The 14,593-nt window shown below is 45.5% G+C and overlaps 1 protein-coding gene across 7 annotated transcripts in view; it reads left to right on the forward strand.

Annotated features, from left to right (window-relative positions):
* Positions 1 to 200: 200 nt before the first annotated feature.
* SVIL (supervillin) overlaps positions 201 to 14,593 on the forward strand; it is a 225,532-nt gene continuing 211,139 nt past the window's right edge. For 2 of the 7 annotated variants that reach the window (XM_081054511.1, XM_081054518.1), the window contains exon 1: positions 215 to 584. The gene's annotated coding sequence lies outside the window, so the exon portion shown is untranslated. Of the gene's footprint in view, positions 585 to 1,442; positions 1,617 to 14,593 lie in introns of those variants that run through there. The other 5 variants (XM_081054516.1, XM_081054515.1, XM_081054517.1 and 2 more) reach the window with 4 other exon arrangements.

Raw genomic sequence — 14,593 nt, forward strand, 5'->3', positions numbered from 1 at the left:
AGTTCGCACCCGCTGGAAGGTGTTAGCTCCAGAACCAGCGGCTGGAAACGCAGCGCGGCGGCTCAGGGTCTGTGCGGCGAGCGGCACCCTCCAGCCCGTAGGCAGCGGCGAGCTTCGGCGGGGGAGCCGGGAGCCCGAGGCCGGGAGCCCGAGGCCGGGAGCCCGAGGCCCGGAGCCCGAGCCGGAGCCGCCCGGCGCGTGCGCGCGGGGGCGCGCCGAGAGGTGGGTGGTGCCGGCCCCGCGGGTCTGGCTGGCGGTCCGAGCCACTCAGAGCGCCCGGCGGCCGACACCCGGGGGCCCTACAATTAATACCCGGCTCTGTCCGCCGAGCGGAGACTCGTGCTCCCGCAGGCTGGGGAGTCGGCACCGGGTCCGCCCGGATCCGCCTTGCAACTTGCTCTCCTCCGCAGCTGCGGCAGCTGAGGCCGGGCAGACTCTCCAGGGCCCCTGGGGGAGAGTCGGCTAGTGCGGGGACTGTGTCACCGCCGAGGGCCCGAGCCGCTGTGTGCCCCCGGCCCGGCACCGCGGCGTCGCCACCCCCTCGCCCGCCTCGGGGAACTTTGTGCGCGCGGCCCGCCTGGCAGGTGAGCGAGGGCGGCTCGCGTGGCCTCGGCTCCGCAGACGCGCGCGGAGTGGGTGAGTGGTGTCGCGAAGTGGGGGTGAGAGTGTGGCTGCGGTCAGGGACACGACGCGTAGGTTTTCTCCTCCACCTCTCCCCCATCTGGTTCTCTCCAAAGTTTCGCTTAGAACCTGGGGGCGGGCGGACGGCTACGCTGATGGTAGTGTGTTTACTCCGGAGAAAAAGCGAGCTCTACAGCCCCAAGCCAGACCTTCGGCTCGACGGGGACCCGAGAGGTCCAGGCGCTGCGCTGCACCTGGACCTCGATCCAAGCCCCTTTCCAGTCCTAGGGCCCGAGGGGGTGGGGGGAGCGGAGGGGAACGTGCCCGGCTACCGCCCTTCCCTCGGTGCCTTTCATTGAGAGAGAAGAGGGCTCCTGAGATACAGGACACAAACTTTGTTTGCACACAGCACAACGGCCTTTGCAGTATTTTAAATCAGGACCTACGTGTGATTTAAAGTCATCCCGGTTTCCTCGGGACACATCCTGGAGGCAGGTCTGGACCAGCGGGCCCACCAGCGGGGCAACTCACGGCGCGTGTGGGTGCCCCGGGCGCGGGCACCGCTCTGGCCCTCTTTGCCCGGGGTCTGGCCCCGGCCGGGGCATAACGTCCCAGGAGGGTCCCAGCGCTCTGACCCCTATTTGGGGGAAGGGGTGGCCCGCGGTGGGAGGCGCGGGGATTCCTGCGCTCGGCTGGGCTCCCGGTTCCCGACCCTCGGCCCTGCTCCTCGCTGTGTCCCCAGGGTGCTCCCGCCTGGTGGCCCGGCAGAGGGCGCCAGCGCCTGATCGCGGCGCGGGCCGGCCCAGGGAGGGGACTTGTGCGAGACTCCAGGTAAGGAGCACGGTGAATCACCCGGAGACGGGGACCGATCCTCGCGCTGAGGAAGGAGGTGGGGAGGGGCGGCGGTGCTGTGGACACGTTAGGGCTGGTGAGCTGCTGTAGGCGGGAAGCGACGGTTCTGCCCCCGCCCCGAGGTCTGGGGAAAGCTCGGGAAGGTGAGGAACGTCCCTCCGCGCGGTGGTCAAGGGGCAGGGAACACAGCGGAGGGCTAAGGCCGGCGACACCGAGACGCGAGGCTGCGCTTCCTTCTTTGGGACCGGAGGTGGGGTCAGTTTTACTCTGGCTCTGGGCGGTCCCGCCGAGGGCGGCAGGCAGGGAGGGGTCGGCCGCTTCCCGGGACCCGGCGACGGGGGGCTTCTGGCGGCCCGCGGGGTCCCTGATCGGTAACAAAGGCTCTGCGCGGCCACTGCTCCCACCCACTTCCGTCCCTTGCTCGCCCGGGCGCGCGCCGCCCCGAGGTGCCTGCGGGGTCAGGATTTCCCTCTGCCAAGTTTCGGGAAGTTAGCCCACGGCCCGTTACGCGAGGAGCAGGGGCGGGGACGAGAGCGGCCCGGGGAGGGGCACGCGTGTATTCGGAACTGCGACACCGCCTGTTTCTTTTCCGGGCTCGTGGAGAGGGCTGCGGTGGCCCCCGCGCCGCTGCTCTGGGTCCCAGGGTCGCCCCTCCCGCGGGGCCCGCGCGGCTTTGAACTCCCCGCGCCCCTCGCCCAGCGGGCCAGCCGTCCACGCCTCTCCCCGCAGATTCTGGACGCGTGTGGGCTCTGGGCAGGGCGGGGTGTAGTGCCCCGTGACCGCCAGCAGCCCCCGGCACCCTGAGCAGAGCTCCAGAAGGCGGTAATTGCATTACTGCGAGGTAACGGCCCTGAGGCTCCAGGCCAGGCCACAATCTGGGTCAGGTGCGGGGTTAAGCGCTTCTGGCGCAGGCATCACAGCGCTGGTGAAGTCTGACAGTTCATCGCCATTGGAGGTTCCCCAGAAGGGGAGAGGACAGCAGGGGAAATTAAGAGAGCTCCTTGTTTTCCCGGGTAACTTTATACAAACCGCAGCACATACACAAGTACTGTCACTGAAATGGCAGTGGCAGCATCTCCACCCAGCGCCAGACGTTCCCCTGAGCTAGGCGCAGAGGAGGAAGTGCTACTGAAGGGAAACCCAGGGCCCTCTGCTCAGGTGTGAAACCCTATCCCTCAGTAATCAATGGATAGAATTCACTTGTATTCTTATCTGCCGCCACTCTCTTCTGTAGTAGGGAAAGTGCAGGAACTGGTTTTTCTGAAGAGCCTAATAGAGCGCAACTTACAGACACACTGGGGTAGGATTTTCACCTTTGTGTTTTAAACCTCACCGCTCCTCCATAGCGGTTCTTTGTATGTTACAGATGAGGAAACTGAGGCTTAAAGAGGTTTACAGGTCCCAGAGTCTGTCCTCCAGAGTACTGTTTGCTTATCCCAGTCTCTTTGCAAAGGCTGTTACTGAAGTTTTTTTTTTCTTTTTTCTTTTAATGAATTGCTGATTGAAGAATCAGGGTGTATGCTGTAACCCCAGTGTTGGTTTGATCACATTAGGCGATCAGGGTAGATTGACTTTCTGCATATTGCTCGCTTTTCTTAGAGACAACACCCAACTACACCAATCTTAGTTCAAAGCTTAGGGTGTATGAGGACAACCATAAACCCTGAGAATTATCTGACAACTCCAAAGAGAGTCAGAAATAGCTGTCCTTTGCTTTATGTGGTTTCTCCATTGGTAGGTAGGCCTGGGGGCAGGAACTCTATAAGCATGGAGCTCTTTTCTCTCCCCTGAAGCAAGGAGCTGTAGTTCCTACCCTGTTTAAGCTATGTGACTTTGTCACCTGCTGAATATGTGCTTAAAATTAAATGAAGTCTGCCTCGGAAAGTTAAAATTGTAAAATTCCTGTTAGGCACCTAAGAGAACATCCACACACTTTTATGCATTGTTGAGCTCAAATCAAGGTTATAATATGGAACATTGTTATTGTCCTGCATGTGCTTAAGATGGACTGCCTTAAAGATGTTGTTTGAAAGACTGGAATGACAGCCAGTGACTCAGAACGTCCTAGTGCAGTGCCAGTCATGGAGACAGCGAGGCATGATGATTAAAGACAAGCCTCTGAAGTCAGAATGGCCAGCTACAAATGCCACCTGCACCATTTATAGCTTTGTCATGTTGGGCAAGTTGCTCAGCCTCTCTGAGCTTCACTTTCCTCTTCTAAGACACGGATAACATAACACCTCCAGGTTTGAGGGTTAAAGTCAATACTCCATATAAGGTACTTAGTAGCACAGAGCCTACCACAATGTATTATAGCTGCTCAACACATGTTAACTAATAACTATGGTGTTTAAGAACAGAATCCTTTTCCTCCCGTCCCTCAGCCAAAAAAGGTAAAATGTTGGCAGTTATCTCGAACTCCCTGTTCCTCTTAGTTAATGCGCAATGTAGTACAGTCAGTGATTCTTCTTTCTTGTCATCAACTGGTGTTGGTGTGTGTGTGTGTGTGTGTGTGTGTGTGTGTGTGTGTCAGGGGGAGGTGGTGGCTGGCAGTGATGGAAAACTTTGTCTAGTTGCCTAAGGAATTTACAAGGGACTCCTGAACTGGAGGGCTTTCCTCTGAGTTTTACCACTGTGTCATTTTGTGGCCAGCCCTCCATTCCTCTCTTTCCTTTACATTCGAAGCCAATACACGGCCTGCCAAGGTGACAGGCAGGACTTAAGAAAACAAAACGCAAAACCAAACAAACTGGAAAAAAGGAAGCAAGTAGTCTTTTTGCTCATTCACTAGCCATTTATAACATTAATGAAAAATACCTGCTTCTGTAAAAATTGTGCTGGATCAATCTTGGCAAGAGGGACTATTCCCTTGGAAAATAGAGTATTTTCTGGAGTCTGCTTAAAAGTGAGCCACCAAATTGATAGACGAAAGAGTAGCATTTGAGATAAGATTTCAAAAACATTTGCTCAAATGTGGTAAACTATGTATTATCTGAAAATTGCTAAACTAACTTTTGGAAGATGATACAAAGACACACAGTTATGTTCAGTTAAGCTGAAGAACTAGTGAACAACCAGTATAGATATTTGACATGTTACAAAAAAGCTTTTTCATGTAGCAAATACAAGTGGAGAAATAGTTTCTTATATATCAAGCTGTTTTTGAAACACCTCTTCCACTGCTACTTTGTCATTCTTGATTTTGTTTTTTGCATTTCTCTTTTAAGCAATAAGGGGCTAAAGCACTGGAAATCTTATAATGTCCTTGAACACCACCCAATTGTGAAAGTTGTCACCAAGAAGTACATATGTAGCACTGGAATACAGGGAATGATTGCTGTTTAAAGGCTTATATAGGTTTTATCTTCGGATATGAAATGCAGCTTTCTCCTTGCACTGAAAAATAAGCTGTACGTGTAGCCAAGTGACAGCATGCATGCAAAGGGTTAGGAGCCAGGTTCCTGCTTTTGTGCATCTCTCCCATTTGTAGCCACTTGTTGCACTCCCGACTGGGAAGAAAGAAGCAGCTGCAGGGCATGCGCCAGACCTGTGCTGGGCTGTCCCTTCCATTGTAGGGAAGACTAACAGACAACCTTATTTTGGATCACATAGCAGCTTGCTCAAAAGCATCTTGCATTCCCCAGCTGTTCCACAACTTCTTCGCATATGGGAGAGAATTTGCCAGCTGCTGGGGCAACTGTACTTACATTTGCTGCTTTTGTGCAGTAACCAAGGAAGGTAAAAATCTAGACGCCTTTGTTAAACTGTAGCCATTGTGAATAGTCTTATTTGTTTCTGTTGTGTCAATGTTATTCTAGATACAGTCTGCCAGGGAAGAGGGTTTAATAGGAAATGTCAGAATTAACATTTTTTTTTCCGAGTACATTTTTTGAGGATAGGCAGGGTGTATAGTTTTTCCATACTTAAAACCTAGGCAGCTTTTGTATTTCATTCCCTAACAAAGGAATGTGTCTGATATTGAAATTAAGTGTTTTTTTAAAAATTGCCATATGAATCGGTTTAATTATATACATTTTTCTATTGCATGAGATATACAAAAGTTACAATGTGTGTCCAGACTGTGCTTTTTTGTTTTCAGAAGATTAGGTTATTTTGCATTTGTGAGAGCTGGGAGGTACTTTGCCCACACCTCCTTATCTTATCGGTGAGAAAGCGAAAGTTTCCAAGTTTTCACTTACCCAAGGTGATTTGGCTCTCGGTTTAATTCAGCAAACCTCCTGTTGAGTGTTTACAGTGCGGCAGGCCTGAAGACCCTATAATGATGAGTAAGGGCTTGGGCCCAGATGGACTCACATTTTAGAAACAACAGACATAAATGAATACCATGTGAGGGCTGTCCGAGAGGCAGCATCTTTTGTGAAAGTACCTCTTCAGGCACCTTTTTGTTTTTTTGTAATCATGTTGGTGTTGTAATCATGTCAGCTCAAATAAAGCCAGAGTACCAAGTTGACATGCCAATAAAAATCGAGGAGAGTCTGGGTACAGGAAGGTACAAGAGGCACTATATGGTTTATTGAATTTGAATACAGGTACTAATAAGAGAAAGCCTTATGTTTTATGGAGACCCTGTCTCTACCTCAGCCTCCCTGTTCCCCGACTCCTGCCCAGCACTTGAACACATTTTGCCCTCCTACTTAGTGTGAGTGGAGATGAATACATGCCCTCTAGAAGTTACAGCATAAATCACAACCTTTTATTGGGATTCAGTCAGCTTCAGTCCCTTTGTTCTAGAAGAGGTTGTAAAATAAACCATAATCACTTGGACATGTCTAAAATCCTCTGACTCTGAATCTCAGCGAATTCTTAGGGGCTCTTGTACTGGAAACTGTTGTTGCTTCGGATCCCCCTAGCTACTTAGAACTCACAGTTGCTGAGTTAGACCCACAATTTTAAACCCTTTCATCCCTTCTGGGCTCCATTTATACATTAATGCATCTTCTACTTCATGCCTTTTGCACAGTAATATTACATTTTCACAATGTTTCAGCTTTCAGTTGGTTATACTGATATTTTCGTTTGAGAGTCTCAAGAACTCGGTAGGGCTCTCAGGGCTGATGGCCCGGGTGCTCTGTTTTGCAGAAGAGGAAACTGAGGCTGGGCAATTGAGAGCCTTCCCTGGGCTAGGATTAGAATGAAAATCTCCTGACTCCAAATTCAACAATTTCACAGGCTGAGTCTTGGAAGCTTGAGGGTGAATCACCTCCTTCCTGAGGCTTCGTTGTATGTGCCCAGCTACAGTGGTCCTCACTGGGCTTTTCACTGGCTTCCTTCCTTGTGAGAACTCTCTTCCTTATTAAACTTCTCTGCACAGTTTACTTGTTCACTGATCAGGTTATGTTTTTAAGTCTTGGCTCTCATGTGCAGCTGTCAGCTTTCTAACACATGGATCCCTCCTTCCTGTCACCCCCCACACACACACACACATAGAGGCCCAACAATGGCTGTGGGACCTGTTATCCTTCCTCAACCAGCCCAGCACCTTTTAGAAGATGACCTCACATCTATTGCATCAAAGTGTTTGTTCCTGATTAAGGGTTTGGAGTGCTACCCAAGTCTTGATGGAGGTCAGGTATAGATGGATGGTCAGAGTTAGCCAATCTTGACTCTCCCACGAGGGGGACTGTTGGACATGAGCCAGCATCCTTTGGTAATGGTGACCGTATTGTCCCTTTAGCATTGTGCTCCTGAGAGGTTAGAAAGAGCAGCCATCTACCTGTAGGAGGAAGAAGGTGATGAGCTTTGGGGATGCAGCACGGAGGGCCCTCCTGGGCTCAGAGCTTCTCTAGTGTTTCTCGTGCACCCACAGCCCTTTACACACACACACCCGAAAAGCCCGCCTTCCTGCCCCCTAACTTGGGCAGCTTTCTCCTCATTCTAGGACCCTTTGTTTTCTGTCTGACACACTGCCCCTCCTGCTCTTGGTCTGTTGCTGCTCGCCCAGCTACCTCCTGGCAGTCCTCGGTTTCAAATGTCTTGCAGACACTTTGCCTCAGATGCCCTTATCTCCATCTGTCATTGGTGTTTAATTGCTTTCCCCACAGCTCACTCTTTGACACGCAGTAGGTTTTCCCCGTTGCTGTCCTTTCTGATTACTTCTGTCAGCTTTTTCTCTGGCTGATCAGGCTGCCCCATTTGGGCTCCTCCTTTGTACACACTGACTCTTTTTGTCTATACTTTCCCTTTCCCTGGGTTTCCAGCAGATGTCCTTGTTTCTATCCAGGGCTGCCCTGCCCTTTTTTTCTCTCTTCCTTCCTCCCCCTCGCACCCCCCCGCCCCCCGCCACTGCACTATTTTAACCCTCTTAATTCTTTTATAGAGGTGTAATTGGCATAGAACATTGTTAGTTCCAGGCATACAACATGAAATGCTCTTTGTATATATTACTAAATGATCACCACAATAAATCTAGTTAACACCCATCACCATACATAGTTACAAAAATCTTTTTTCTTGTGATAAGAATATTTAAGATTTATTCTCTTAGCAACTTTCACATATACAATCCTTCCTCCCCCTTTTTGACAGCGCTTCTTAGGACATAGATTCTTTCTTTCTTATTTATTCTTTTCAACAATTTGCAGTCTTTTTCTGCCTTGGTCCCGAGCCAGTCCTGTTTGGCTGTCACCTGCATTGGGTATAATAATGACACTAATACTTTATCACAGTTTTTGTTTAGAGGAAACTTTGCTTTTAAAAAATGGTTCTTTGAAATTGAAGCTTGGAAACACCAGTTTTGAAACTGGTTGGGTCAGGGCATTTGAAGGGCCTGAACTTTGGGGAAAAGGATTTGGAATTTACTTTGGCTCTCCTTTCACATGGCAGTACCCGGAAAGTAACTGAAACATGAGTTTGTTTTTGGATAACCTTCCCATTGCAAATGGAAATTGTACATACACAGAGCAGAATTAATGTTTGCTTCCTTTTTTTTTTTTTAAAGTTGTATTTCTGAAAGATCTTGGAAAGCAGCTTGTGCTTTGTGGCCAGGTTGGCTTATGTATAGGTCATGAACGGTTGGTTGTATTAACTTTTTGCTGGGGCCTTTGCTCCAGGGGTTCATCTGGGGTATTTCCTAGCAGGGATCTTACGTCCATGAAGATCTATTGGAGGGCAGGTCTGATGAGATCATTAATTTAGGAATCTTTATTTTTCTTTCCAAAGCTATGACCAGGAAGGAGCAGGAATGGAGGGGTCAGAAATGGAGCAGGGGTGGCTGTTAGCCAGAGCTACAGGGATGGCATCTGTGGCTGGTGAGGCCGTGTTTGCCATGAGCTCCCGCGCCCTCCCACCTGGTACTTCATCACTGCATGGAAATTGCTCTTTTTCTGAATGATTTTTTTTGGTGCTGACTCCTTAATTTACTTAATTTCATCTACTTAAACTACTTAATTTCATCGTGCTTTCCTTTTTTATGTTTTATTTTAAGTTCTGAAAAAAGTGAAAGGTTGCTTACCTGTGCCAAAACGGAGTGTAGTTCTTGAACGTCCCAGAACGCCCAGCTGAGCAGAGAGCCCAGTTGTCTTGCGCTACTAGATGTCTGTATAGAGCCCTGAGATAGGAGCTCATGTTAATATAGACCGGAACTCCTCCAAACCAAGGAATCTTTGTTTCAGCAACATTCTTTACTTGGTGTTTCTGCAGGATCTTGATGTGGTCAAAAAGTTCAGTTAACCTAGTCCAATTGTCCGTCTATAACAACGTTGGGAGAAAGGTTTTTTAAAGTTGAAATTATATAGGAACAAGACGAGACAGTAATCACACAGACTGTTCATTCACTCATGTGTTCAGCAAACATTGTTTTAACGGCATGGTGTGCATGTGCGTTTGTGTGCTTGCTTAGTGTTGAGAATATAGAGTTAATCCTGTCACACGGAGCTTACGACTGGGAGACGTGTCACCACAGAAGCCTAGGACCGGGACTGATGGAGACACGGGAGGTGATGGGGGCAGGGTGCTGCTGCTGAGAGCAGCGTCCGGGAGTGACTGTAACGTACGCCGGCCCCGTGTCCAGGGCTTGGCCTGCTGTGCCTCTTTCAATCAGCCCAATCGTAGAAGCAGAAGCCTTGATAGGTTAAGTACCTCAAGTGAGGTAAGGTAATCAGTTGTAGAGTCTCGTCTGAGTTCAGATGCGAAGTCATGAACCTTGTGCGGTCAATGAGAGGATGAATCAGCATCTTCCTCGGTTTCCCTTTCCTGCTCTGTCCATCTCCATCACTGTATGTAATGAAGGAAGAAGGAAGCTGGAGCGCCATTTTGTGTCCAGTGGGAATCTAGACTGTGTCCACTGTCACGTAAAGGAAATACAGTTGACCCTTGAACAATGCAGGCTTGGGGTGCTGTGTAGTCAAACCCACGGATAACTTCACTCCCTAGTTGTTCTTCTGTACCCACAAGGGATTGGTTCCAAGACCCCTGCAGATACCAAACTCCTTGGATGCTTAAGTCCCTTACATAAAGTGGCATAGAACAATGCGTACACTCTGCCCTCCACATACCCACATTCCCAGCCGTGAATTGAAAATACTGTTTTTCCAACCGCAGTTTGTTGAATCCGTGAACGTGAAACCGTGGGATACAAAGGGCCGACTGTATATTTATTGAAAAAAATCATGTATGAGTGGACTCATGCAGTTCAAACCCATTTTGTTCAGGGTCAACTATACCTTGGGGGTCTAGTCTAAATAGTGACTCTGAGTCTGTAATTACACATTTTCTCATAGGATTCTTTATAGTCAGTGTTTTGCCAACCGTGTTTCTAAAGAGACTTATCTTTTCCCTTTGCCAAGCTTTGCAGAAACTGGCTGCCAGGCTCATTGTCACCCAGGAGGGACTGTACCCCACAGCTCTCGGTCGCTTTTCTTGTGACTGAACATCATAGCCAACAGCCTCTGGTTCTGCCTTGCTGTTCTCAGCTGTGTTTGAGTGAGGAAGGTGGTTTTACTTCAGGCCTGCTGAAGGAAAGAGTAACTTCATCATCAAGCAGAAGCAGATCCATGTGCATTGTACGGGCTCTAAATCTCGTCTTCACATCCAGCACAGTGTAGGCAACCTTCTCTTATCTCCCCTTTTCTGCCTTTTAAGGATTGCAAGTCTGTATTTCTGATAAAACCCAGGTGTGATTGTAAGAATACCAGCCAGACAGGTAGGAGGAAACCTACCACCTTTGAAGGAAAGGAGAGGCTTGAAAGTGAAGCACAATCTAACCTTCTTCCTGAGGGAGCCAGTGAGGATAAATGGATGGCCTTCAGGATGAATCACTCAGGGGCTCAGGAAGAAACTTTGTGAAGCAGGTGCTCTGTTAGGGCTGTGTCTATATGTCTTGTTAGAGGTACCCCGTGATAGCGGTGCAAGTAGAAGGACCTGTGTCCCTGTGTGTCATAATCAGGACATTTTATGGTGGAAAATTTGGAAGTAAACATATATATATATATATATATATATATATATATATATATATATATATATTTATAGACTGCATTTTTTAGTCCATTGAATTTCAAGTCCAAAATTGCTAAGAATAAGGCGAAGAAGCTACATTCCTAGAAAATTTGATAGGCCAGGAGCTCAAGATTAGAGAGAGCTCACTTCAAGTAAGGTTAGACCATTTCCATCCTAGTTCTAAAAATGAATTTGGTATAAGATTTTTAAGTAGGATATATATATATATATATATATATATATATATATATATATATATATATATGTATGTATATGTATATATATCAATATATATATAATATATATACATATAATTTTGACCTCAGAATTGCCCAATTATCTGTTGAAAAACAATCATTATATACTTCTGACATTGAGTTTCCAGGAAAAAGAAAAACATTACATGCTTGACAACAAAATTATATGGCAGAAAAATGTTTTGGTTGATTATTTATGTAAACCCAACATCTGTGTGTTTTCAAAAAGACTTCCTCATCACTTTTTCAAAAAACTAAAAGCTTTCATTGAGTGGTAGTTTTTCCTGTACTTGGTTCTCACAGTGTTGGAAGAAAACACAAGTTAGTTACAGCAGGCAGTGAAAGCTCTTTATTTTTTTCCATGAACAAATTAGTTCCATCTCTAATGCCTAGGCTTCAAAAAAAAAAAAAAAAAAAAACTTAGAAGAAACTGCAAACTTGTAGAAAACTCACTTTCATTTTGAGCACAGATACTGCTTCTAGGTTCAAATAGTAATATCCTCCATCTGGTTGTAGAACTACTAACATTTATAAACCCACTCATGTTTCGTTTGCCCCACAACCCTGGAACCATGGTTTCCAATATACATTTTCTTTGCCAGCACTTCCCATTTCAGCTAGAAGTTGGCTTTAAAAAGTGAAGTGCTGTGTTTGCATAATCATCACCCAAACCTATTTCTTCTCCAAGTTTTTTATCCTCTCTGGTTGCCAAACTCACATGGATTGCTGATAGTTACCCCAGAATGGCTTTTCTGTTTCATCTTATGGTTTCCAAATAGCTTTCCATTGTTTTTGATTCTATGGACAACTGGGGAGAGTTAATAAGCTGTGAAAGAATTGCCTCTATTGTATTTAGGCTTACCAAATTAGCTGTCATCACCAAGTGTAGTAAATATGCGATTGCCTACAGATTGAATATTTTTTTAGTTTCAGGATAGATAGGAGAGTGGAAACAATTTAAAAGATGAAAAGATTTCATAGTGTGAGAGAATTTTTCTATTTCAAGATGCTTTTCCTGTTATTATCATTATCACTACCTGAAGTCTCATTCATCGTTGGATAGGACAAACAGCCCTTTCTAAGAGTAATGCCTTCCTAGCAGTGAATACTGGAAGTTTCAGTTAAAGTACTATGAAAATGACTCATCATGAAAAATCATCATTTAAGTTTAGGAGATGCTTATGCAAGTTTGTAAACATTTTTTGAGCACATTTATTTGCAGGGCCCTCTGCTCGGCATTTTCATATTTGTAATGTCATTTAATCACAACCTACCACGTGAAGTCAGTAGTATTAATATTATTCTCATTTCATAGATAAGCAGTTTTGAGGCTTATGGAGGTAAAATGACTGGGCAAAATCATGTATGTATATCTAGTGGGTGATAGGATTGAGGTTCAAATCTAGATCTTCCAATTCTAAGGTCACGTTCACTTTCCAGTGCACTAAACGGATAAATAAATGGCATTGCTATCACAGTGAGGTTCACATGTGTAATAGGGGATTCCAGAAGTGCAGCTTGATGCTAATGTAATAGAATTTTAAGAACAAAACTATCAAATTGGGTTGGAGTTTTCTTAAGTCCACATGGACTTAGAGGACAGGATTTAAGTATTTAACTGCTTTTTTGCTAAAGACATTGATTATCCCAGATCTGTGTCCAATTCAGTGAAAACACAGTTTTGTTTGCTCTAATGTGTGTGTCCTCCAAAGTCCACCACCACTGTTTCCTTCCTTTTCTCTCTCTCTCTCTCTCTCTCTCTCTCTCTCTCTCTCTCTCTCTCTCTCTCTCTCTTTTTCTCTCTCTCTCTCCCCTTCCTTTCTTCCTTCCTTCCTTTCTATTTTTCCTTCCTTCTTTCCTTTCTTTTAAACAGCTTTATTGAGGTATAATGTTGCCATTGTTTTCTTAAGTTTCTAGCAGGGTGTTTAGGGAAATTTTGGGCCAGTGTTTAGCCAAATTTCTTAACTTCTAGGCCATTCTGATGTAGCTTTGGATAAGTTACTGAGACTATCTCTTGTTACTACACTTCTTTAATACTTTCAGAGAAATCTTTTCAGTAGTAATTTGGGAAAATTTTGAATTTTACAAACTCATGGTTGCTTACACAATGTTGAGTGCACAAATCTAAAAAGGAGAAAAATAGTGGCTTCATGTTGAATTCATATTGAAGGTTCCCCCTCTTAATTTTCTATTTTAATAGGAGGAACCAAGACTGTAATCATTCATACTTATATTTAAGTATGTTTTGTGATTTCCCATGCATCTCATTTAAATTCTTTGTGCACTTTATAGAATTAACAGGGCTTGTTTTATCTTTCTTTTATAGATGAGGAAATTAAGGCTTACAAGGCTCCAAAGAAAAATTTTCTGTGCAAGATTATAAAGGAAACAGGCCTGAAAAGCATGTCTTCTGACCCCTAGTCCGTTTTCCCCACTCTTGATTTGACCGAGTCAGTAACAAGTGATAGAGATTTTCCAATGAGATTTTTAAAAATCTTAAAATAGTTATGGTTATTTATGATATATCACAATTTAAAACATTGTTGTAAAACTGTCCAATTTCTTTCTTTCTGTTAATCCATTATGACATGTAAGGCAACAGTTATTAGAAGAATATAAATTACTACCATAAGTGAAGTAAAGCTCTTCATTGAAGGTTAGAAGGAAAGAATTGGCTGAGTTGAATGGTGTCTCAGGATTTTCAGTGATCAAACTGGAGATACCAACATACTTTGTTGTTGAAGTTATTGACTTTCCCATCCTTACTGGGGTTATTCAAACAGATGTGCTGGAAAGCTAATCTCTGCACCAGGAGTGTTCACACTGACTCAATGCTGGTAGCAAAGGAACTCACGTCTATTGAGCTTGCATTCTGTGTTAGGCTATATGCGAGGCATGTCTACACATTACCTGAAAATAGTTCTTAGCATAGTCTCACAGATGAGTACCTTAAGTATCAAGGAGTATAAACCTGAATGGTGGGGCTGGTGTTATTCCCTGGTCTATAAAATGAATACGTGCAGAGTCTTTCAACCCTACCATTTCTAAATTCTGTGATTTATTTTTTATAATTAACTTTCCTGAAAATACCTTTTCCTCTAATTCCTTGTTAGCCTGGAAGCCAGTTGTGATGGTACCAGTAAGAAGCAAAAAGAAAAAATTGCCAGAAGGTGATCTAAATATAAACTGTCTACCATTATAAGTAATGTAGAGCGGTGCTTCTCAAACTTTACTGTGCATTATAATGCACCTGAGGATCTTGTGCAAAATTTTATATATTTACTGATCTTTCTGTCTATTTGTTCTACTTGTATTTAATATATCGAGACAGCTGTATTGGAATATGTGAATATTCTTGTGAATTGTCTTTCTCCTTGCAGTTCTATCAGTTTTTGCTTCCTGTATTT

This window comes from Rhinolophus hipposideros (assembly GCF_964194185.1).
Source record: "Rhinolophus hipposideros genome assembly, chromosome: 1".
In the NCBI taxonomy this organism is placed as follows: domain Eukaryota; kingdom Metazoa; phylum Chordata; class Mammalia; order Chiroptera; family Rhinolophidae; genus Rhinolophus; species Rhinolophus hipposideros.